We start from the raw sequence: 23,098 nt of genomic DNA, 5'->3' as shown, positions 1-23,098 counted from the left end.
TTCACTGTCACCCTTTTTATTTTCTACCTTTCCAAAACTCTCCGATTTTGGCAAAGTTACAGAGTGGCAAAATTCCACTGTTGCCTTTTTCTCCTTCATTTTTCTTTGGAAATCTTACAGCTTTGTTTTGTTTTCCCAAAAGAGTGTGGAAAGAAAAATATAAAAGAAAATATCCCTAAAAAAACCCTAAGCTTTATGGCGATGTGGAAGGGGGAATGGTTTTGAACTGAAAGAGGGTAAATTTAGATCAGACATTAGGAAGAAGGTCCTTACTGTGAGGGTGCTGAGGCGCTGGCACAGGGTGCCCAGAGAAGCTGTGGCTGCCCCATCCCTGGCAGTGTTCAAGGCCAGGTTGGACACAGGGGCTTGGAGCAAGCTGCTCTAGTGGAAGGTGTCCCTGCCCATGGCAGGGGGTTGGAACTGCAGGAGCTTTAAGGTCCCTTCCAACACAAACCAGGTTGCGATTCTATGAACTGCATCAGGAGTTCAAAAATGCTGTGGGTGGTGGGAAGGAGCAGGCAAGAAAAACCCAAAGCAGAGAGAAAAAAAATCAAACACAAAAGGAATGATTTGTTTCTGAAATAAAGCAAACAGAGTTTTGATTCCTTCCCACCTCTCTACCAAACAACAGCAAAGTATTTTATTTCAAATATACATCATCTTCTACCAAAACCCTTTAGGGAGGGTAATAAAAATACAAACAGTGCTCCTCTATCTTGTGAAAATCATGGGCTAACAAACTGCAAACCACCCCTGTCCTCCTCTGTACACAAAGAACCAAGCTGTGAGATCACCCACATGCAGCGAAAGCATTGCAAGTGCATTAACGGTTTTCCCCCGAGCCCCTGAATTCCAGTTGAATAACCAGTAAGTTCTTGCTGTGCACACACCTTATACCAGACCTTGTACCTGAGTCAAGGCTTCCAAACAACCCAGGGAGCTGTTATGGAAGCCAAAAAGCAGCTTGAACCTTTAGATCTGAAAGTCTTGATCTACAGAGGAACAGTTTTATTATAAACATACTCACTTTCCTAAAGGGAGACCACACATGCCCTAACAGTTCACCTGCAGTTAGGAAATTCCCTGTCTCCAGCACTTGGAGCGCACGTGCCGCTTGCTTTCATCAAAGAAGAATTTAGCAGGCAGGGAAGGAGGGGCAGAGGTGTTGGAACCAGGGCAATTTGTGAGCTACAGGAGCTCAGGCTGCCTTGGCAGCTCTGCTGCCAGGAGTGAAGAGTCCACAACTCTGAGGAGTCAGTACGAGAACCTTCCTTCACACCACTGACCAGAGTTTGCAAGAGGTCAACTGGCCTGAAAACAAGGGAGATGAGGATCAAATGGGATGGAAATGTAGATAGATGGGAAGAAGGGAGCCACGGGATGCACGACTGACATTTTACAGTCTCCACCCCAGTCTCCTGTCCCTAAAAGCCCCGAACATGACAACAAAGCACTTACAGGCCCACTCCAAAGCCACCGAAAGCAGTGGGAATCACCTTGCTGGGGTTGCTGGGTTCAGGTCCGCAAGGCAGCGCACACGCGTGTTTCCCTGAGGTGAGGGCAGGAGCGCTGTCAGATCTCCAGTCCTGTGAACTTCAACAACTTCCCCTCCAGAGGGCTGGGGGCAGAATTCCCCAACCAGAAGCCACATTATAAGGTTCTCCTGGGAACAGCAGATCTTCCTCTGTCTCAGTGGATGCCCAGGAGCACGGGGTCGGCTCCTGATAACAAAGACGTACGTGTCTTTCCGCCTGAGACAGCGCAGGCGTTCCCCGAAAGTCCCTGTGTGGCTCCGAGCAGTTACCTTTCAAAGTAATGTCTTTTTAGTTCGCCCAAGGACACTTTGTGGTGCCATTAAAGCACCTCTCCAGCAAACCCGCTATTACACAGCTTGGAAACTTAATTAATTACACAACATGTACGAGAGCTTTTCAGCGGCAGCACGGAGGAAGACGATCTGCCATGCTCTTCCTTCGGGGCCACTTCCGAGAAGATCTGAGGTCCCTGGGCAGACAAACAGCCCCGGCCTGCCCCCCTGCTACACCTCTCCTCATCACACAGAACGATTCTGTGCAAAAGGGGATCCTCTCAAAGAGCAGATGCTGCAGCCCTGCAGCCTCACAGCTGACTGCTTTCCACCACGGCTTTGCTTCAGAGCTGACGAAGCTGTCAGCACTGGTAAATGTTTTCTACCTCTTCCAATCCTACTGTGTGGTTTTCCTTGAAGACTCCTCTTGGCAGTTAATTCTTACAGTCCAGCCCATTGCTTTGCATGCAATAAGGTCTTTCAGCTGTTACTCACTGCCCATTTCTCTGTTTGAATTTCCCTTTTCTATCCCAAGGTAGAATAGAGAAGGAAAGCACTGATCAGGTTTTCTAATGGGGTTCTTCAGACCTCCCTCTCTATTTCTCTCCAAGCTTTAAAAGCAGTCAATAATAACATGAAAAATGACCAAATTGTTAATTTACTACACTTTTCTGAGACTCTAACACCAGTTTCCATTATCTCCTCCTTTGGGTTTTTCCTATCACCATTCCTACTAACAAAGGGTTAAACTGAGTCATGGTTTAATCCATCCCCAATGATATTGCTGAAAAGAGAAAAAACAATGGTCAATCTTGGGAGATCAATGCTTTGCTTCCATAGAACAAATGACCCACTCAGCAGTTTGCTAATTTATAGCTGTTCATATGAAAAAGCAGCTTTATTGGAAGTTTAATGCATTTTGTTGCCCTGGAAATGCAGGGCTTGCCTGGTTTCTCCTATACAGTGTGACAGCAGAGACAGAGCAAATCCACCTAAAGTGATGTGACAGCTCTCAGCCTTACTAATAATACCTCAATACCAGCAGCTCCCTGATTGTATCACCAGAAGAAGTCACTGATAAGGGATAACAAGAGGCAATATCCCCTTGGATAATGGGAGCATCAGGTAAATTCCTTCATTGTACTCTAAGTGCCAATTTCTTATCAGCAAGGCTGGGAGGACTGTTACCTTGTCAGGAAAAGACTTGGACCTGCTGGGGCAAAAGACAACTGAGCTATCAGAGTCCAGCAAAGTAAGTCATTTCATAGGAGCCTACTTCACTGCATTACAGTAGTCACACAGGAGGTTTCCCTCTCAGTCCTGGAGCTGGTGGAGGACACGTCTGTGTGGGATCTCTGCTGAGAGCAGGTCACACAGGCTGGACCCCCACACTACAGACATAACCACTAAGACTGTCATATTCTGTAGCCTCCTCCATGCACCTGATAAGAGATGGGCTCAAGAAAAAGCTTAAAGTTCTAAAGGCCACATTTCTGAACTGCGACCATGCTGGAATCTTCCCTCAAGTTCAAACACGGCTGTGGTTCAGCTCAAAAAGCACAGTTCTGATTTGACACAAACCCTGTCTCCAATGGGCAAGAGAAGCTTCCCCCCAGCCCCTCTTCCATCCCCAAACCTCAGCCACACAGCAACCCTCCCTCCCTGCAGCCAGTGGTCCCCCGGCTCCCCTCCTCCTCTCCCCCTCAGAGAGGCTGGGAAAGCAGGGAATCTTTCTTCATCTGCTGTTAACAAGCCCCCTGTCACAAACCTGTATTCCAAGGACCAGGGGGAGCACTAATTAAAGGAGCAAATATGCCTTGGGTTTGAATATGCAAGAGACTCAGTGACACAGCCTGGGTCTCAAACCAGCTGGCTTATTGTGGGGCAAACAGCTGCTTGATTTGTCAGGCTCCATTGCCCCTTCAGCCCCGCACCAGGCCACAAATACACTGAAAAAGAGATTTCCACCACCACATGTGAGGCTCTAACCTCCCCTCCCTCAAGCAGGCACATAAGCTATCCCTTTCAATGGGGTCAGCGTTAATTAACCCCCTGTAAGCCCCTTTATACAGAAAAAAGAATACTTTTCACTTTCTGTGGATACACGGCTTCATTTGCCAGCTACCACTGCACTGTACAAAACCAAGCCCTCTTTTACTTGCAGGGGAGGGATTCTGTGTACCCTCACATTCAGGAAGATCCCCAGCAGACAGAGAAAGGCCTCCTACAATAGGAGAACACGTAGGTGGAAATAGCAGCTTACTTCACTGAAAAGGACAAGTAGAATTGAGGAATGAAAGGAGCTTATTTGGAGCACTCTGTTAGGGAGGTTTGGCTTGGCACTGATCACAGAGGGACTTTTGGTTTGGTGTATATATAATTATTGGGAAAATGAGCAGGTAGAACATACATCGTGCACGCACGATAAGGACTCTCCTTTCTTTCCTGTTATTCACACACACAACTTTCTATTGTCGTCCCTCAGAAGCCAAGTCATCCCCTTTCCCTATTAAGAGACCTGCTGGAAGCACCACTTCTTTTATAGCATCCCTGAAACATAAATTTCTCTCCCTTTATTTCTGTTATAAAATTGTAGGTTATTTTAAAAGTATGGAACATTCAAGGCTTTGAGTGCTTCTATTATTTCTGGTAATTTGAACCTGAACTTTCAAAAAAGCCTACCTTTGCTGCAAGAAGTGTATTTACAGGGAAACTGTTCTCCTTAGATTAAAGCCTAGCAAAGATGCAGTGCTGCCATCCTGACCTTGAGAGAGCTACATGAGGTAAACCCCACTGCGAAGTGTACAACGAGGTTCAATCAGTGACCTTGGGGTAAAAGCTGAACTATCACTAACCCCCAGCACTTGACAAGACAAGAGTCAGGACTCAAAGTGAATAAACACAAACAAGCAGCAGTCGGGGTCTGGGACCAAGAAAGGTTTCTCCTCTTTAACATGCAGCTGGCTCAGGTTTCCACTTACTCTTCCATGGATGGGGAACACAGGAAATTACTTCCTTAGGGGATGCTGAGGCTCTCCTCTGAACCCTGAGCTTAACGAAAACCTCAAACCAGCAAAACTTGTAATGAAGGAACACTGCAAGAGGGGCTTTGTCTCCAGTAAGACTTTGCACTGGTATTCAAAAACCCCTTTTTCCAAACAAAGGCAAAATTCCCAATTTCCTCAGTTTTACTTCAGGGTATTCCCCAGTGAAAAATCCTTTCTGGCTTCCCTTTGATATCATGTGTTTTTCTCTACTTCCCCCTCCCTTTAACCTAATTTGTTCCTTAGATGTAAATCTCAGCTATGCCGATTTCGTAACTACTTCATAATATTTTCACATTAATGTTTTACATCCTAAAAGACCAAAATACGAAGAAGCCCCTACTGTTATTTCTTGTTTCTGCCTCAGAGAAGACAGTGTTGCTTAACAGAGTTCACATATTACCATTGCATATCTCAGGTACATAACGCCGTGCATCTGCATCTCTCCACCCCCAACTGTTTCTGTCTGACTACTGGACCTCAGGCATAACTTTAATGGGTGATTTTTATAGGTGTGACAGCTGGAGTAAAGTACTTGGCTCTTGTGAAGATCAGGTCTCTTGTCTCCAAAGCCAACCTGGGCATTCAAAAATCATTAGTCAGATCCTAAAGAATAATGAGATTGGCTTAGAAAACAAGATGGTTTTAGATATTATATGATCTGTCTGCCTGATGGTGTTTCTGCCTTTTGCATCTATGTATTCAAGCTTTCCTTTATTTTCCCCTTCACAACAAGGAGTACTAGAAACTGTCTTCTATATGAAGACAGAGAATCTTCCCATAAATCACCTGACTTCAGAGCTAGGATTTTAGGAAATATATGCAACCTCATCAGAGTGGGTAATTCATACAAGTGAATGATGGTGCATATCCCCATTAGAAGCATGTTTTCTTCTGCAGGTTTCTTCCAGGTAGAAAATGTGTTGGAAATGTTTTCCACCCTTGTGGATGCTGTTGGGATGAATTAGTTACCCAGTCTCTCACAGTTACTGCAAAAGGGACGTGGCCATTCAATAATCCAGCACATTTGTGCTTGGACTTCCAGATCCACACAAAATGTATTTCAGAAGAAATCTCTCACATTGTTGGAACTGTCAAACTCACTTCACGCAACCTGAGACACTGCAGGAGACTTTGTGACCTTTGGCTGTATGAGAGAGACATCGGGGCTCTACTAAACCCAACAGTGTCTCCCCAGGTTCTGGATGGGATGATCAAATAGCCTGGAGTCTGGAGGCCTTGATCCAAACATTTCGAAAGCTCCGGCGGAAGGCTCAAGGCAGGACTTGGCTTTGTATCTTACTCATTTATTTTGGTGAGAGATGAGGGAGCAACACATTAATTATATGTATCACATTACACCAGTGCGTCTAAACCAACCTACTCCTCCAGCACTCCCATATATAGCAGGACAAGCTAGCCCTGAGCTGATAGAAGCCTACCAGACCCAAGAGAGGCTGACAAGCGGCACACTATGGATGGGCTTTTGAGATCCCCCTTGAATTAAAAATGCAAATGATTCTATATAGAGTGGGAATTTTTAACAAACATTTATACATTTCAGCCTTGCCACATTCTTTGAATTCTGCTGTTGAGACCTTCTCTGGGACAAGGACAGTAAGATGGTGCACCTATGAGTGGAAATAATCAAATGAAAGCGTGGTGTGAAAGAAGAGTGCTCCCTCTCAGGATCTATAGCTGGCAGGAAGGTCACGCTTCCATCTCCTCCCTTGTGATTCACAAGTGACATCCCCCATGTACTGAGGCAAGCCTTGTCTTTGCGCTCTTGCTGGCAGCATACCCACATGTGTAAGACAGCACTGTTCGGCAGCAGCCTGACTAAGCTAAACTGTAAGCTTCAGTGCTGCTGGATCAACCTGGAGTACAAGGTAGCTGAGACACTCAAGTTACCAGGTTAAAGCTTTCAAGAGCCATCATGGCTGCTTCCAAGATCTTCTTCCAAAGTATAAGCCCTTTTCCAAGAAGTTTTCTTAGAAGTAGAGCAGCAACATACCATTGTCACAGTGACACAAGAGATCCGTCGGCCAGGTGTCAGGACTTGGGAGCTCATTCTTGATGCTTCACTTCCTACACTGTCACCAGAATTGGTTTTGGCTGGAGACGGTGCAGCTAAGGACTAATCATGTACGTGCTGAGGTTAATGGAAGTTAATTTTCCTACCAGTTTTACCTGTGTTGGATAACTCCAGGACATTCAGATATCAATGCAATCAGGGATGGAATTATACTAAGGTGGAGAAAGTGGGATGTACAGCCACTGCGAAAGAAAAGTGAATGCAGGGACAAAGATCAACACAATCCATCCTGCTTAAGGTAATTTGAGAGGCATGCCTTTATATAACACACTTTTGGGTGAGATACGCATACTCACTGCCTTCCTCTTCTCCCTGCAAACTCCCTATGCTGCTCAGAGTCCCTGGTAAAATAAACTAAACACGCACAGTTTTTCAAATAAGGCATCAGTGCCCTAAAATAAATAATCTTTTAAACCCCAGTGCATTGCAGCACTTGCTGGGCCTTAGGCAGGAGGAAAACAAGACAAACTGCAGCTGTGAAATATGAAGTGAGACAGGAATGAGAAAACATTCCTTTCTCCTGAGGAAGCCTATGCAGAGTTGCACTCATTTTGATCTACCAGTTTAAACTGGGCCTTGCAAATCAGTTGCCTGGTACACACACAGAGCTGAGGAAGAGGTCTTGCTGAGCTCATGCAGAATGGGCCTATAAGCAGAAGTGTCCCAGAAGCACCAGGAGAAGAACAGAACCAGCAGGAAGAAAAAAGCAGTCTTGCTCTTCCCTTTGCTGGTACTGTTACATTCAGCTTCCCTCCTTGGCTGTATTCTGCTAGGACTTTTTCTGCTTAGAAAAGAACCACGACTGTGCACAAATGCAAGGATGTAAATCATGCCACAAGATGGTTTTTAGGGTGTTAATCTGCAGGTAGAAAGTGAACACTCACAAGAATTCTGCTAAAGGAGAAGCTGGTGACTGGGGAGAACATATTGTCGCTCTTGTTACCCAGCCAGCAGTCACCCCAACACAGCTAGGTATGGGCAGCTCTGGTAACTATTAGAAGCAAGCACTTCTGCTCAGCCTGCTCCTGAATTCACAAGGTAGGGGGAAGGTACTCCCACTGCTGTTCTAACGAATAGCTCCCCGGGCCCATCCACCGTATCTCACCGCATGGTATGTCTGAAAATGGTGTAAGAACAAGTTCGAACTGCCTAGTGCCAGTCCCTGGTGAACAATGAGGCTTTGATTCCCAGCTGGGTTATCACACCAAACAACAGCAAAGGTCACCATGCTCAGGGAGAAGGAAAGAAGGTCCATTTTCCCGAGTATTTGTGTAACACTGGTATCTCAGTGTCTTAAAATACCTACTTAGAACCAAGCACTGGCTCAGTTTAGATCAAGTCAGAGACACAAAGATAATCAAGACCAAAGCTGAGCCACTGTCTGCATCCAGTGCCTCTGAGAGGCATCCTTGTCCTCTGGCCTCCCCAGCTGTCCTTCCCATAACAAGGAGATCAGAAGAAATCCAGTAGTTGCTGACAAGGTAACAAATGAAATATGTTACAGCACTAAGTTAACTTAATTTAGCTTGAAGGAAACAATATTAGCCTTTCAAAAACAAGTAACTACACCATTCCTAACTAAAACTGTCACTCCAGAGAGTCTTGCACAGAAGAACCAGGACTTGCCCACTGCAGTCCTGCCATCTCTGAATATCTCTCTTCACAATTCCTTTCTATCTTCTCTGGACACAAACTTTCCCTTGCTGCTGTTTGTGTAGATGTGTCAGTGTGGCCTTCTTGAAGATGGACACTGTCAGGCTGTGAAGGTTGTCTGGACCCTGCATCTCTCCAGGAGCTTCTGGGTCTTCTGCAGAAATGTTATTTCACAGTTTTTTAAAGGACCTCAACAGATTTTGACAGATACCCTCATGCCACATGCAAGCACCAGCATACTAACAGGGCTAGTTTTCCTATCCAGCCAACAATGAAAACACAAAGACACTAACAGTCATCTCTTCTGCTGTTTCTGGTTTCCCTCACTTATCAGAACCTAGCTCTTACTGTCAGCTGTCTTCCAATGGAGTGGCACATGTTATTTCAAGGGAAGAAACTAAAAACCTATTTCAAAAGTGTTCAATCAGCCCTATCAGTGCAGAATCCGGCAAGAGAAGAACAAATCAGGAAGAGCAGAACTTAACCTATGAATAGTTTACTATTTCACATCACGTACTGCTCCGTGTGTACAGGCATCAGCAAGGTGCAGGCAGAGGAGCTGATTTTGGTCAGGCACTGAAGAAGATATGTAATCCCACATGATAAGAAGCATTTACTGAAGTCCTCTCTGCTGCGTATTCATATAAACACCCCCTGCAAATGCTCTTAAGCCCCAGCTGTGTGTAAGCCGGAGCTGGTGCATACAGGATCTGATAAGAAGACAACCAGTTTGCTTCATGGTGCATACAGGATCTGATAAGAAGACAACTAGTTTGCTTCATAGTGCATACAGGATCTGACAAGAAGACAACTAGTTTGCTTCATGACACTGTCTGAAGTTTCAGTATTTCAGTGCCTTCTACGGTGAGATGAAAACAAGCCTATCCCAGTAGCACTGAGGTTCAAGATCCCTCATCTCACATCAGGGACTAGTATTTGAATCTGTCTCAGTTCAGCTCAGTACAATAATCACTGGGTTTGCATGTCCTGATAGGAAAGACTCCCATTTAAACAAGGATGATGCTTCAGAACGGTTCTGCTACGTGAAAATGGATCATTCTCAATCACTGAGAAATTTAAGAGTAATCAGCAATCTGTAGCACATCTTGTATACTCAGATCCCAGTTCCAGTTCAGCGCCTCAGCTCAGAAGAGCCAAAGGGGACATTCTCATCAGCACCCCCCTCATTATCTCACCCCTTTCTTGAGGGTGACTGAAGAAAGAAAACAAGGACTCTTTTCCATGTGCCAAATGCCAGTGTGCCATGTAAGTAATCCCACAAAGTGCGAGAGATAGATCCAAGGGTAAATATTACCTAGAATGATTTGTACAACAATCCTTCATATCCCACTGTTTGACTTACCCTCCAGATACAAGTATTTTCTCCTCTATGCATGTCTCAGGGATGTCCTTCTAGTTTTTACAGCAAGGAGACCAAAGGAAAACCTACTGGGTTGATATTTTTGGAAATACAGATTAATCTGGAACTTTAAGGAGTGCATACCACACACTGTTACAATATTATTCTCTTCTCTAAAATATTTATGTACTATTAGATCCACCTCTGCTGAATGTCACTTGACCATGGCACAACTTACATGAATGTGGAGACCAAAGAGAAGCCTACTCCTCATTGTATTCATTTCAGGGAAAGAGATCCAGTGTTTTATTTCCAGTGCTTCCAGAATAACCAAAGGATGGTACTGACCACCTCTGTCTATTCACTCTTGTTGTACTCTCAAGCAATTGAGCTAAAGATGGGAAAGAACAAGCCTTGTGCAAAAATCCCCTTCCACAGTGCAATTACCCCTCATTTCCCCTGGCCCTGGAGTGCTTGTCTCCTGCACCCGTAACTGAAAGAACCAACAGAAAGCTCTGGAGGCAAGGGAGGGAACAACAGGAGCTCCTCAAAGCTGCTCTCCCAGTTGGCTGTGTGTTGTCTGCTTTGGTAACCAGAGATGACTGGTTCTTTGGCTAATTATTTCCATCACAGAGGTCGCTGTAAATACATTCTGCACACACATCACGCTGAAATGGAATGACCAGGACAGACTGGCAAACACCAAATTACACTCACTGGCTCATCAACAGCCTTGGGTGACCTGTTCCTTTCCCACTGCATCAGAAAATGCTGTCCCAACAGGACACCATAAAAAGCCTGACATCAGCTGAGCCCACTGCCTGTCACATTGCTTCGCCTCACGGTTTCCCCACTCTCCTAACATCTTCAGGTCTCTTATACTGTCTCTGTGAGCAGTTTGGGGCTGAATCTGGCACAGCCTTAATGCTGCCAATGTTGATTCAGGGCTGGGGACCTAAGGCACAGTATTAGTCATGCTTCACTTCAGTCAGGGAAGTGGAAAGTGTAAAATGGAAGCCAAGATGCTGTTTTCTACAGCAGCTGGAGCCTGGGTGTCAGCTCAGAGCCGCCCTACACCTCGACAAGGATGAAACAGGACACAAGCAGTTTCTGGGTTCCATGTGCTCTGCCTCTTCCAAGAGCACAGCCCTGCACACAGCAGGTCAGATGGCCTCAGTTGCTGGCTACCAGTTGAACTATGCTGACTTGTATCTCACAGGCACTTGGTAATGAGCAATCTAAATACTCAGATGATTGAGCAGAAGGAGGAATCGCTTTCCAATTAGAGACATGGACACTGAAAGGACTATATAGCTAATAAGCACAAACAAAATCATCATTACAGGAGACTTTATTAAGATACTTACAACTGAGATTGCAGCCATTTGTTCTGCCAATATGCTTAGGCAAAACTGATGCCTGATGTCCTTTAAATATCAACTGGCTTAATTAGACTAGCTGAGGATACTTGATACCCCATCCCTTTAACCCCTCAAAAACAATTACATTGTATGTTCTACTTATTAATTTTGATTTCTATCAAGACACTCCTCTGTTTCTCTAGGGGGCATTTACAAAAGTTAAAAGGCAGAGCCAGCCAATAAATCCATCCTGTATAGAATGAAATGACCTTCCAAGGAAGTAAAACCCATCTCTCTGAAAGGCCAGAGGCCTTTGTTGTATTTGCTGAAGGTAACTACAGCTTGAAAGACAGCATCTTTGCCTAAGAGGTTGGAAAATGTGGTAGCTCTCATGTTTGAGGGTACTATTAAAAGTGACAGTTATCTCTGTATGTGTACAATTGGAACTTCTGATTTCATAGACTCTAACAAATGCACCACTGCTGTTCTGGATGGCCTAGCATTAATAAAGCAAACCAATTTTGAATGCCCAAGGCCGGGACCTCAGGGACAGCAGATGGTGCCCAGGATACCCACTCTCACATTAGCATACGAATAGTACGGAGTGGGTCACAGATTGCCTTTGAGCAAGCTTTCAGTTGTCCACACAATCCCCGTCTCTGACCAAATGAGACAACAGCATTGTTCTGGGTTTCTAATTTAGGTAATCTGTGCTTCCTTACATAAAATATATTTCACAAGCAACTCAAGCAATAAAGAAGTCCATCTCCCTTGTAACAACTTGCTCTCCATAAGCACCTTATTCACACTTCAGACGCACAACAGAAGGAAATGAACAGTCCCTGTCCATATGCATTAAAACACTTCTGGACAAATGACTTAAGAGTGCTTAAAATTAAGATTTCTTTTTTTCCTACTTTTTTATGCAATCAATTGCAGCTGTAATTGCCTGTGAGCACAAAGGCATAGCCATTGATGTCCAACTTGACTCTCTCATTGAGAACCAGAACAAATTCCAGCTAGGAAACAGGAAGCTGTGCCTCAAGTTCTTTAAAACCAGCATGAAATCCACATGCTTATCTGGATCCAGAAATAAGACCGTCCTGATGTCAAAAGAGGCAAAACTTCACCCCATTCCTAATTTCAGCTTCGGAATTAAGCAAAAGGCAGCCAAGGCCTGGACTCTCCAGGGAGAAGTTCAAATCAAGACTTATTATAAGGTGTTTTACAGAATGTGTGTTTGGTATCTTTACATTAATAACGAACAGAGCTTGGTGTGTTTAGATGTCTGTCTTCTTGGCTGAGTTAATTCAGATTTCTGAATTCATTAATTAATAATTAATTTGTGGTTTCTGAAAATAGGACTTTGCAGTTCTTTTGTAGTTCACACTCTGTGCCCCTTAGACAGGAGTTTCTTTCCTGGCTGTTTATTAACCATCAAGAGAATGTCTCAACTCCATTCAGCGCAGACATGAGTCAAATCAAACCTGGAAAAAACTACAAGAAGCTTATCAGAAAACAGGAAGCACATTAATTGAGACATTGCCTACTACCTCCCAAGCTCTCTGCAAGAAAGGCACAGAAGGGCAGACAGAGCTCATTTCATTTTTTTTGTCCAACCAAGAAACAGGAAGAAAAAAAGGGGGTGTTATTTCCACTCCCAAACCCAAGGGATTAGAGGAGCTAAACCAATCCACACAGACACTGTGTGCCCACGTAACTCTTCCTTATTACTGCACTTATTCTAGAATATTTCAGAATATGGCTTCATCTGCTTGGATCCCCCTCGAGATCCCCGTGATGGGAACTTCTGAAGTGAAGACTGGTTGGTTATCTTTAATACCAGAGCTGCAGGGTTTGAAAGAGATGGTTAACTTCATTCCAAGGCAAAGTGCAAACCTCTAGGGATGACAGTCCCATCTTTCACTAGAACGGATCTCATGGGGCTGAACAAGCCTTTCCTTTCCTAAGCTGTTCTCTGAAACAAGCCTGACAAAGAGCTAGCAAAGGCAACTCCCTCCACACCACAGGCACACCCCAGATTCCAGACATGAGTGATAATGAGGCAGCTGAGAGCTACAGATTTACACACAACACAAACTGGCACAAGGAACAGAAGAAAATCTTTTGTTGATGTTGCTGTTCTTTTTTCTCATGTAACACAGTTTTCATTCCCTAAAGCCAATGTACTAATTGCCAACTGAAAATAAGTAATCTCATCATCTTACTTGAATAAATACCAGTAATTCTTGGGCTTGACTGGAAAATTCAAGAAGCCGTATGTGGACAGTGAAGGCAAATAGCTATTTCTGTCTCTTGCTCAGCACATTTCCTTCTAAATGAACTGCTTGACAAAGATGAGTTCTCTAGAAACATCCTGGACTTGGGGAAAGCTTTTGAATAAACCCGAAAATGATCTGGGTCACAACATCACTGGACTTCACTGAATTATGAGTGTCCTTTCTTGGATGAGGAGTTCAGAGGAAGGCTGAGAATTCTGTGATTGACAGCTGAAATACGAAAACCCACTAGGGATGGGGACTGGAAGCTGGTTCCGTTTGTAATCTCAAGCAGAGCTGCTTAGGGCTTATTTTTCAGACTTGTTGAGCTTCAGGAATTTCAGTTTTCACTCAACTTCCTTCCAATCGGATATTTCTGGAGATGGAAGTTCTGAAAGTAATACCAAAGTAGACTCTGCGACCTTGCCACTGGAATAGAGCCCACTGAAAAGATCCACTGCTTGATACTGTGGTATTAACAGAGAGAAATTAATAGTCTAACAGAGAGAAGATGTAAGCGTTTCTTGATACTACCTTTGGGGAAAGAACCTGCCACCGTGGCAGGTATCTCTTTGTAAGTGGTTCCAGAAGGCGAGCAGATGCCAAGAGGTGGTGACTTGCTGCAGGAGAAGTGTCATCCCCTCCTGCCAGTGCTAAGACTTCTCACACTCCTCGCAGGGTGAGAATGAGAGAAGGGAAGAAGACAAACAAGAACATTACAGTAAAACACTATGTAAAGATATTACACTGCATTTGTGCTGGATAGTTATAACCATAGAGTTGGAATGATGTCCATAAAATTCTTATTTTAAATGGTCTCTAATATCTGATTTACTCTTCTCAGACTCTGCTAAGAGCCAAGATGGGGTGGTCTAAGGGAAAAAAATACTCTGTAGCTAAAGCACTGCAGGCAAGTGCTGAATGTTCTGTGAAAACATAAACAGTTCCTTGCCTGAAAATCTCCTCTCCCTCAGATATCTCATCTTTCACTCCTCAGTTCCCAAGACACTAGAATTTCCTCAGCTCTGTGGTTACCTGCAATTTTCCCATGGAAACAAGCACCAAAGACATCATGAAGAAAACAAACAATAGGCAAAAATCCCCTAAAAACAGCCCTTCAGCTTATTCCCTTATTCTTCCTGTGCAGGCTCAGAGCCAAAGAGACTCCAGCCACAGCTGAGGAGATCAGTGGTAAACGTTGCTAGCTGTTAGCAGAGGAAAGGTCTTATAAACAGTTCTTAAAGGTACAATTTTGCCCCTGATCGAAATTCAAGATGGGCAAAAGCAAGTGACCTCTTTCTCTCCTCCCTTCAGTGATGAATAATTACTGAGCAATAACCCGAAAATGGGAATGGACAGATTCTTTGACCCTATGGGAAAACCTTAGCACACAGGTGTCAGGCTCCTTGTCCAGTTTGTTACAGGGGCGCCACGATTTGTGGGTGCTATGGCAGAAATGAAACCCCCTATTGCGATGGAACCTCATGTCATCTGCTGTAGGGATGTCCTCCCCTCGTGGTGCACAACCAGCTGGGCAGTAGCTCTCCTGAAGTGCCTCTGAATATGAGAGAGGAGGACGTTCCATTTCAGTCACTGTAACTGTTAGGGAGTTGCAGAGAAATGGCAGTTAAAGACCTGCCGGGCCAAAACGTACTGCACTTATGAGGCTTTTGTATTATTTGCCTCTAGGTGCTTTTGCAGTGAGGGAGGGCGATACGTGGCATCCTTTTTACACAGATCTCAAAGAGATAAATACAAATTATTTTCTATCTGGAGCAGGCAAAGTGCAAGGAGGTTAACTGAACAACCCAGCCTCTTACGGAAAGGCAATGGGAGAGTCAGGGGCAGAATCCAAATCAGCTGATACAATCCTGGAAGCCTGTCCTGCCAATGTGCACCCAAAAGAGTGAGCAGGCCGGTCTGGGAGCCCAGGCTGCAGGAGCTTGTGCGATGCGCAGAGGAGGTTGTTTCAGTAACAACCTTGCCAGGTCTTCTCCCAGAGGTCAGCGATCTCACTGCTGGGCTGGGTTTTGGGCTCTTCCTGACTTTTAATTTAACCTGAAGGCCTTGATTCATTGTTTCTCAGCAATAAAGTGTTTTCCTTGAAAGGGCTAATCAAACTTTGATGAGGCCCTTGCGCAATGGAAAGATTGATGAGATACATTAAAGGTGTGGAGCAAAACTGAGGACAAGGGCAAAAACTCCTATTGAGTTCAATGGAATTAGGATTGGGTTTTCTAAGTGTATCTTTTCCCACTGTTCTATCTCATTTTTTAATGTGTTTGTGTGACGACCTCAGTGCCCTGGAAAGAGAAATGGTAACCTTTCCCATGCTTTGCTCAGCTTCAACTTGTTTGCCATGAAGGAAACACGTTTCTCTGGCTCACTGCAGCAAATGAAGAGGGCAGATTAAAGCAATTATAATGATAAACTTCTGAAAAACATATTAACTGTGTGCTGGACTCCGAAGGCAAAAGAACACCGAGCTATAATGTGGGGAAACGGACTAGCCAGCAAGTTCCTCTGGTGTGGTCTTTATGCTGTCCCCTGGGCCACCCAGACTACAGCAGCAGAGTGGGTGACCTCCGGACCTACTCTAATACAGCAGTTCCTATGCTTCCACAAAAACAAGAAGTTCACACCAATTGCCAGACAGCAGGTCAGTTTTTCCAGCTGATCCTCTGTCTTATTATGGAAGATACACTGCTTGATTGTTGCTCTCTGCTAACCTCTGCATAAATCATCCACTAAGGGCTAGAACAGGAATTATTACTGAGAATTCAATCAGTGTTTAACTGATTATTAATACACCACCGTGGGTAGGTCAAAGTGCATTAACCTGTGTGAGCCTATTGGAAAAGATTTCATTAACAAACTCTGACAACAACATTATAGAACAGGAGCAGGTCCAGGAGTTGGGAGGGATGGGGAAAATGAAGTCTAAATGTTTCAGCCGCAGCACCCAAAAGCAGTGTTAGCCTGGGACATTATCCATTATTTGGCATACACAGGAGGTTTTATCTACTACATGGTTTCATCCCTACTCTGCTTTGACTGATGCATGTTCCAAAGCTCTCGAGGTGCTAGTGATGTGCGAGGCCAAAGCAGGCTATCCACACCTTTACCTTTACCTTCCCTTTCCCACAGAAACACACCACTTCTGCAGTGTTTGATGGTCACAGTCAAAAGCTGCCTTGCAGAAAATGCTGCCAGTTGATAGCATCCAAGGTTTGAAGTTAGGGAAACTGCTGACACACTGCTCTGTGACTTCACTTGGGGCACACCTGGACAGTGCAGGAACAGGGCAGGAAATGTCTTACACTGTGTGAATATTGCAAGATGGATCCATTCCAAAATCAAATTAATTTCCTAGGGGAAAAACATGCCAACAAATGGGTTTCAAGCACTTGACACTCCAAGAGCTTCACAGAAAAGCCCAGGTGGAAGGAGACAGGTAATTCAGAACTTAGTCCAGTCCTGTAACACAGTCCACAGCCTGTCACATAATGCTGGATTCAGAGGCAGGATGTAGGAGGCAGTGGCAGGTTCATTGCAAGGCTGTAGCTGTGCCAATCTTCACATCAGAGCAAACCATATGAAGATCTTAGTGTACTACATATGCTCTGGCACTACTACTACCACTGCCTCCAAAACCCTGTCTCAACAAGGTCTAGTCAAGAGAAAAAAAAAATCAGAATATAGAAAAAACTGTAAAGCTGCCTGCAACCAGCAGCATCTATAAAAAGGCCCCTTTCGTATCTCTTCTAGCTTCACTCTCTATCTATGTATGCATATACATACCTGTATCTAACAAGAAGGTACAGAAAATATGTAGCCAGCCTCTTCCAAAAGGCGTACAGTGAAAGGTAACAGACCCAAGGTGAAACATGGGGAATTCTGATTAGATATTGGTGTTTCCATGTCAAGCACTAGGATGGCATCAGAGAGGTTGTAGACTCTCCAGTTTTGGAGATACTGTTAATTTAACTGAACAAAGTCCTGAGTAACCTGCTATAAATTGTCCTGCTTTGAGCAGCAGGTTGGACTAGAAAATCTCCACAGGTCACTGCCATCCTGAATTATTCTGTGATTTTCCCTGGGTATATTCGGGACCATACCATAGAGCCTTAGTAAATATTAATACATGTTTATAGTACTTAAGCTGACCCTTGGCACACATCAAGAATGAAGGCAGGCTGACATTGCTCAGCTAAGATGAATTATAGCACTACCCACAAAACACCCACAACAGCCAGCATCCACACTGCAGAGCTTTACACTCAGAAACCTCCTCCAGTGCACTCCCCAAACAGTTCACCCACCATGGACTCAACGTGTCCAGGAAGATACTACACATACTCTGCTGTGCTCAACAGACCAGGAACCTGTGACAATGGACAACTGGTTCCACAGGGAAACCTTCCTGACCTGGAAGAAAGACTACTGGGGAGAAAAATCAGAATCAAAAATCCTATAGGATCTCAGAATAGAATGAGATAATAGTTTGTTCTATCAGAAGGCTTCAACTAGCACAATTTTAAACCACTCAGAGAGCACTGTGAGACTGGGAGTACTTATGCATACTGGAATAGCTATGATCTGATGATTTAAAGTGGTATCTATTGATGCCCAAAGGTATTCTGGGGCCCATACTTTCTTCACTGACTGTCTTCATTTAGTTGTTTTGCCAGCTACTGACAATCTGTTTAGAAACATCAGGGAATATGAAATCTGGAGGTGTGTCAGTGTGTTTGTCCACTCCAAAACCTCTCTGAAATAACCTTTAGGAATGGCAATCAGCCAGAGATGCAGTTTGAAGCCAGCTAAGGTAGCAATAAATATTTATGGCAGCTAAGGATCTGGGATTCAATGCCATTCTGCTAATGCAGATAAATATTCAGATTTCCTTGGCTTCTGTAGACTAAACCCAGTTTAAAAGGGAAAGCCATACAATACTATTCCAGTAACACTGCCACGGCTGGAAGGTATTTGGGGGAATCACTGCTGCCTCCTGGCAGGTTGGGGTCTCCCTATGCCATACTGTTCAGAGCTATGCTGTACTTTACCTACAGGACTGTATTTGGTTAGCAGGTAAAGCACCTCTCAATTATTTTGCCATCTTTGCAGTGAACAGTATAATCAGAGGTGAGATCTTACTACTGTTACTCGACCCACAGCACGGCCTCCTCTGTGTTGAGGCAGATGTTTATGTGATACAAACCCCATGCTCACAGTTGAGTGTAACTGAGTCTGAAGTGATGACTGCCCTCACAAGGCTCAGTTTCCACAAAGGATTTATGGTTAGTTGAGTTAGACTTCACCATGTTATCACTCCTGCTAACCATGTTGCAGCAGCAGATCTACATAACCACCAAACCAGATTAAAGCAGGGCTTTCCTCTCCAGCCAACCGGGAAGCGATAGTTACATCCTGTCTTCACCACAAATTCTAGTCACATCACAGGCAGAAGGGACCTCAGAAGAAGTTATTCAAAGGGAAGCAGGATGAAAGAAAATTCTTTCCCTTTCTCTGCACATTCACAGGCAAAAGGACCACTGTTCTCTATAGCCCATTATTAAAACTCTTTGCAACTAACCACACCACTAGATCCACACACACCAGCTGGATGCCAGCCGTGTCTCTAACTGTGGGACCACTGAGAAGTCACCTCACTCTCTCAGACGTGAGTCAGGAGCCTAATTCAAATGAACTTTCACATTGTCTTCAATATACTGCAGACTTCGTGAAGGAAATGAGCAAGATGACAGATGGAATCCTTGGGTTTTCTTTTTTCACAAACCAGCTCAGTCTGCATTGTCCCACTGCTCCTTATTTCTTCTGTGCCATACTTTCATTTCTCTAAGGTACCTATGTGGACTGAACAACTTGCACTTTCCCTTCCCTCTTGTGATGGTGATTTCTGTAAATTGTTAGGGAATGGGGGCAAGTAGCTCCTAAACAACTCCAGCTATCATGCTTGTAGCTGGCCAAAAAAGGGCGAGAGGAAAGGAATAGCAATGGGAAGTGCAGCCACATGGCAGTGATAGGCAGGGGCCTTTTTCTACAGCCTTTCAGTGGCCTTAAGCAAATCACTTGCCTTATACATTGCTACACATCTAAGTACTATTAAATGGAGCAGGGTCCTGGCAAGACTTCCAAAGTACCAGGCTCAGCTACCAGTATACAGGTTTGAGGCATAAAAGCACTCTTGAGTTCAGGATGTTCAGCTATCTCAGACATCAAACATAAATTCAAAAAGGCAAATGGAGATAAACAGAATCAACACATTTATGATCCCTAGTTAGGAAGGAATAGCCCTAACAGCCTCTCTGCCTTTTAAAACATACCAGAGATCACAGCAGTCAATGCCTTTATTCTCTTAGTTAAGATATACATATCCCAAGCTGAGTTTCTGTTTGATCCTGAATCTCACTCAAATAAGAATTACTTGAAGACACACACACCACAAGTTTTACCTTTGTGAAGAAAACAATGTACAAGTGGGGGTACAATAGTGTGTTAGAGCAGTTACTTCTTTAAACCAAGCCTTGAAGATGGTGTATGTTCCAGCAGCCAGTGAGTCACCCTTAAGCTGGGACCCCTTTCAGTACTTTGCTTCTTGGAAGTTTTTACATGATCTCAGTGTGCCCAGGGTTTGCAAAAAGACAAAACCTAAACGCTGCACTGAAGTGACAGGAGCAATGGCAAAGAGGAGCCTTGCACCTGAGCCAAGGGGAAGGGGGCTCATGTAACCTGCTGTCTTGTTTCAGCAGAAGTTCAGTGCTCATCTCCATTTCACCGCTGCCAATCTCTCAAACTGCTCAGCCAGCTTGATGGTGTTCCCTCAAACTAGGGCATCAGATCTACCCAGGAAGGGTTAGGCAGATGGGTTACGTCACACGGGATACGTCGCTGGCAAACAGGAGCAGGTTTAGGCTGTGACTGGCTTCAGAGGGAGCCCATTCCAATTATTCTCCTCCTGTGAGTCTGGAAGTGACTCATGCAAAGACAGTCAAGACCAACCCGCTGAGCCTTCGGATTAAAAATAACGACATGGCAAAAGTTGGGGAATGTTTAATCCATGAAAAGCGACTGATCTCAAGCTATTGGAAGGGGGAATCACTTAAAGTACATCTGGCCTCGGAATGAACTCAGCCTGGCTCAGAGGTGAAGCAACCTGGCTCTCTGGGGCCTCACCAAAAGGAGCCCACAGACGGCTTGGCCTTGCACCCTCCCTGCCTGCATCTGCCAGCTCCCTGCGCTTTCCAGCCAGTGATGCCAGCAGTGGCACCCCAGTGCTCCCCCGGCAGCCAGGCCCAGGCAGCACCACAGGCACATGCAGGAGCATTTTCCATACAGACAATACTTGCTGACGCCTCACACCAACCAGATCCCCCAGAGAACAGGAAGAGAGGGCTTGAGGTGCTTTGGAGGCACAAGATTTGGAAACTGTCACGGGGAGCAGGGGAACTGACAAGTAGCTCAGGGGCTCTCCCCAGTCCCTCCCAGCCTGCGGCCCCACAGGGACCCCCTGGCTGGGCGTTGTTGCTGCCGCTGGCTGGCTGTAGGCTGGTGAAGCAGGTTGCAAGGCGCCTGCCTTTCCCTTTCCACCCAGGTCAGAGCCATGCCGGGCACACAAGGTAAAAAAAAAGCAAAGGACAGACCTTCTCTCGGGCCTCTTCCGCGCTGGGGAGGGTGCGCTCGTCCTCCCGGCTGCGGCCGCGCTGCCGGCGGGATGCTGGCGGCCCGGTCGCGGTCCTCACCAGCTCCACATTGCTCTGCCTGCCGGGAGACTCCTTTATTTTTTTTCTCCCCCTCCTCCCTCCACCCTCTCTTTTCAGGGGGGCACAAAAACACGGGCTGCTGAAGGGGAACCTTTCTGTTGTTATTATTCTAATATATTCTGGGGGCTTGTGGTTCCTGCAACCAGGCGGAAGTGAAACCCGTTTTCGCCCCCCTCCTCCTTCCGCGATGCTCCGGGGCTGGAGGCAGCCTGGGGCCGGCGGGAGCTCCGTGGGCCCCACAGCCCGGCCGCGTCCGGGCCCGGCGGGAGGCAGCGGCCCCCCGGTCTGCCCCGCTCCGGGCGCTCGGCCCCCAGGCGGGAATGTTCTTCCCGAGAGGCAGGGGTTACTTTGGAGGCTGAAAGGGGGGAATCGCGTTCTGGAGCCAGCTAGGGGGTTCTGCTCGCCCTCGCTGCCGGCCTCCAGGGCCGGGGTCGGATGGGAGAGCCGGCGGTGGTGCTGCAGCGGCGAGCGGCTGCGGCGGCAGCACGGGAGGGGAAGCTGCAAAATGCAGCTGAAGGCATGAGCGTGTGCCGGCTCCGCAGTGACATCCTGCGGTGCGGGGCCACTACTGCCAAGGGCCGGGTGGGCGCGGAGCGGGAGGAGCCGCTGCGCACCTAGCACCTGCCGGCGCGGGGTGGTTGCAACCTGGTCTAGTGGAAGGTGTCCCTGCCCCTGCCACAAGCTTGGAACGAGTTGAGCTTAAAGGTTCCTTCCAACCCAAACCGTTCCATGATTCTATGATTTGTGCTTTGTAAACGTGCAGCATCTCCCGCAGCATGTTACAGACCAGCGAGGGCTCAGATCTACATGCTGCAGCTGGCTGCATGCCTAGACTGAGGAGCAGAGTGAGAGAAGCACCAAATGAACATCCAGCTAACTAAGGCAAATGTTAATTTCTTCATTCAGCATGCGGCATCATGTTGAAACAGACTCACCAAGCATCTCCCCCAGCCAAGAAGCACAGGAGTGGAGTTGAGGCAGTGATACACCATCCCTCCCTAAGTCTGCATTAGAGAATTCCCCTCTGCACCTCCCTGGCCACACACCACCCAGTGTGGTGCTCCAGTGACCTGTGGCAGAAAAGGCAAGAAGAGAAAAGATGGTGGAAGAGAGCTGAGCACATGGACCAAAAGACTAAGAGGAAAATGTTAAGTCAGCACTTAACAGGCATACCTGAGCTGACTGAATTCCAGCTCACAGCAATGCCACTGGTAATGAGGATTTGGTGGCATCAGCCTAAAAACGTCTCCACAGCTTCTGGCAAGCTTGGTAAGCTCCATACCACATTGCCCAGATCAGAAAGATGAAGGCTTGCCTGGGCAGGCCTGGACACATAGCAATTGAAATTCCCAATAATGGTTAATAATTGTTTGGAGGCATGCGGGTGCTGGTAGTAGATGGGTTGGAAAAGGCTTTTCTAAACTCTGCTTCACAAGTAACTCATATCAGGTGATGCAGGTGTTCTAAGAGATGACTGGGACACTCTTTGCTGAGGTCTCTTGCCCCAGAAGCCACCTGCTCACAGTGTCATGGTGGAATTTAACCCCATGTTAAATTCTGGTGCTGCATTAAAACAGTCAATGCTGCTGCCATCTGCATGTCCAGTGGCACGTTCAGGACCTGCTGTTCTGGACTCTGCAGATTTACCTCTGCTCAGTTTTGTGTTAAGTATTTCCTTCACATCCCAACAGCAAGGGAGTTGCTTAGTCAGCTGC

General features: G+C 45.8%; 1 protein-coding gene across 3 annotated transcripts in view; it reads right to left on the bottom strand.

Annotated features, from left to right (window-relative positions):
* PAK3 (p21 (RAC1) activated kinase 3) overlaps nucleotides 1–23,098 on the bottom strand; it is a 168,542-nt gene that overhangs the window by 96,106 nt on the left and 49,338 nt on the right. The window contains exon 1 of one of the 3 annotated variants that reach the window (XM_061445719.1): nucleotides 21,264–21,413. The exons of 1 other annotated variant lie outside the window; for it this stretch is intronic. The gene's annotated coding sequence lies outside the window, so the exon portion shown is untranslated. Of the gene's footprint in view, nucleotides 1–21,263; nucleotides 21,414–23,098 lie in introns of those variants that run through there. One more of the 3 variants, XM_061445722.1, reaches the window with a different exon arrangement.

Source organism: Pezoporus flaviventris, unplaced genomic scaffold (assembly GCF_033815535.1).
Source record: "Pezoporus flaviventris isolate CSIRO_AGI_PZ_B2104156 unplaced genomic scaffold, CSIRO_AGI_Pfla_v1 ptg000005l, whole genome shotgun sequence".
Classification (NCBI taxonomy): domain Eukaryota; kingdom Metazoa; phylum Chordata; class Aves; order Psittaciformes; family Psittacidae; genus Pezoporus; species Pezoporus flaviventris.
Note: the sequence above shows the minus strand (reverse complement) of the source record. Positions and strands in the feature narration are given on the sequence as shown.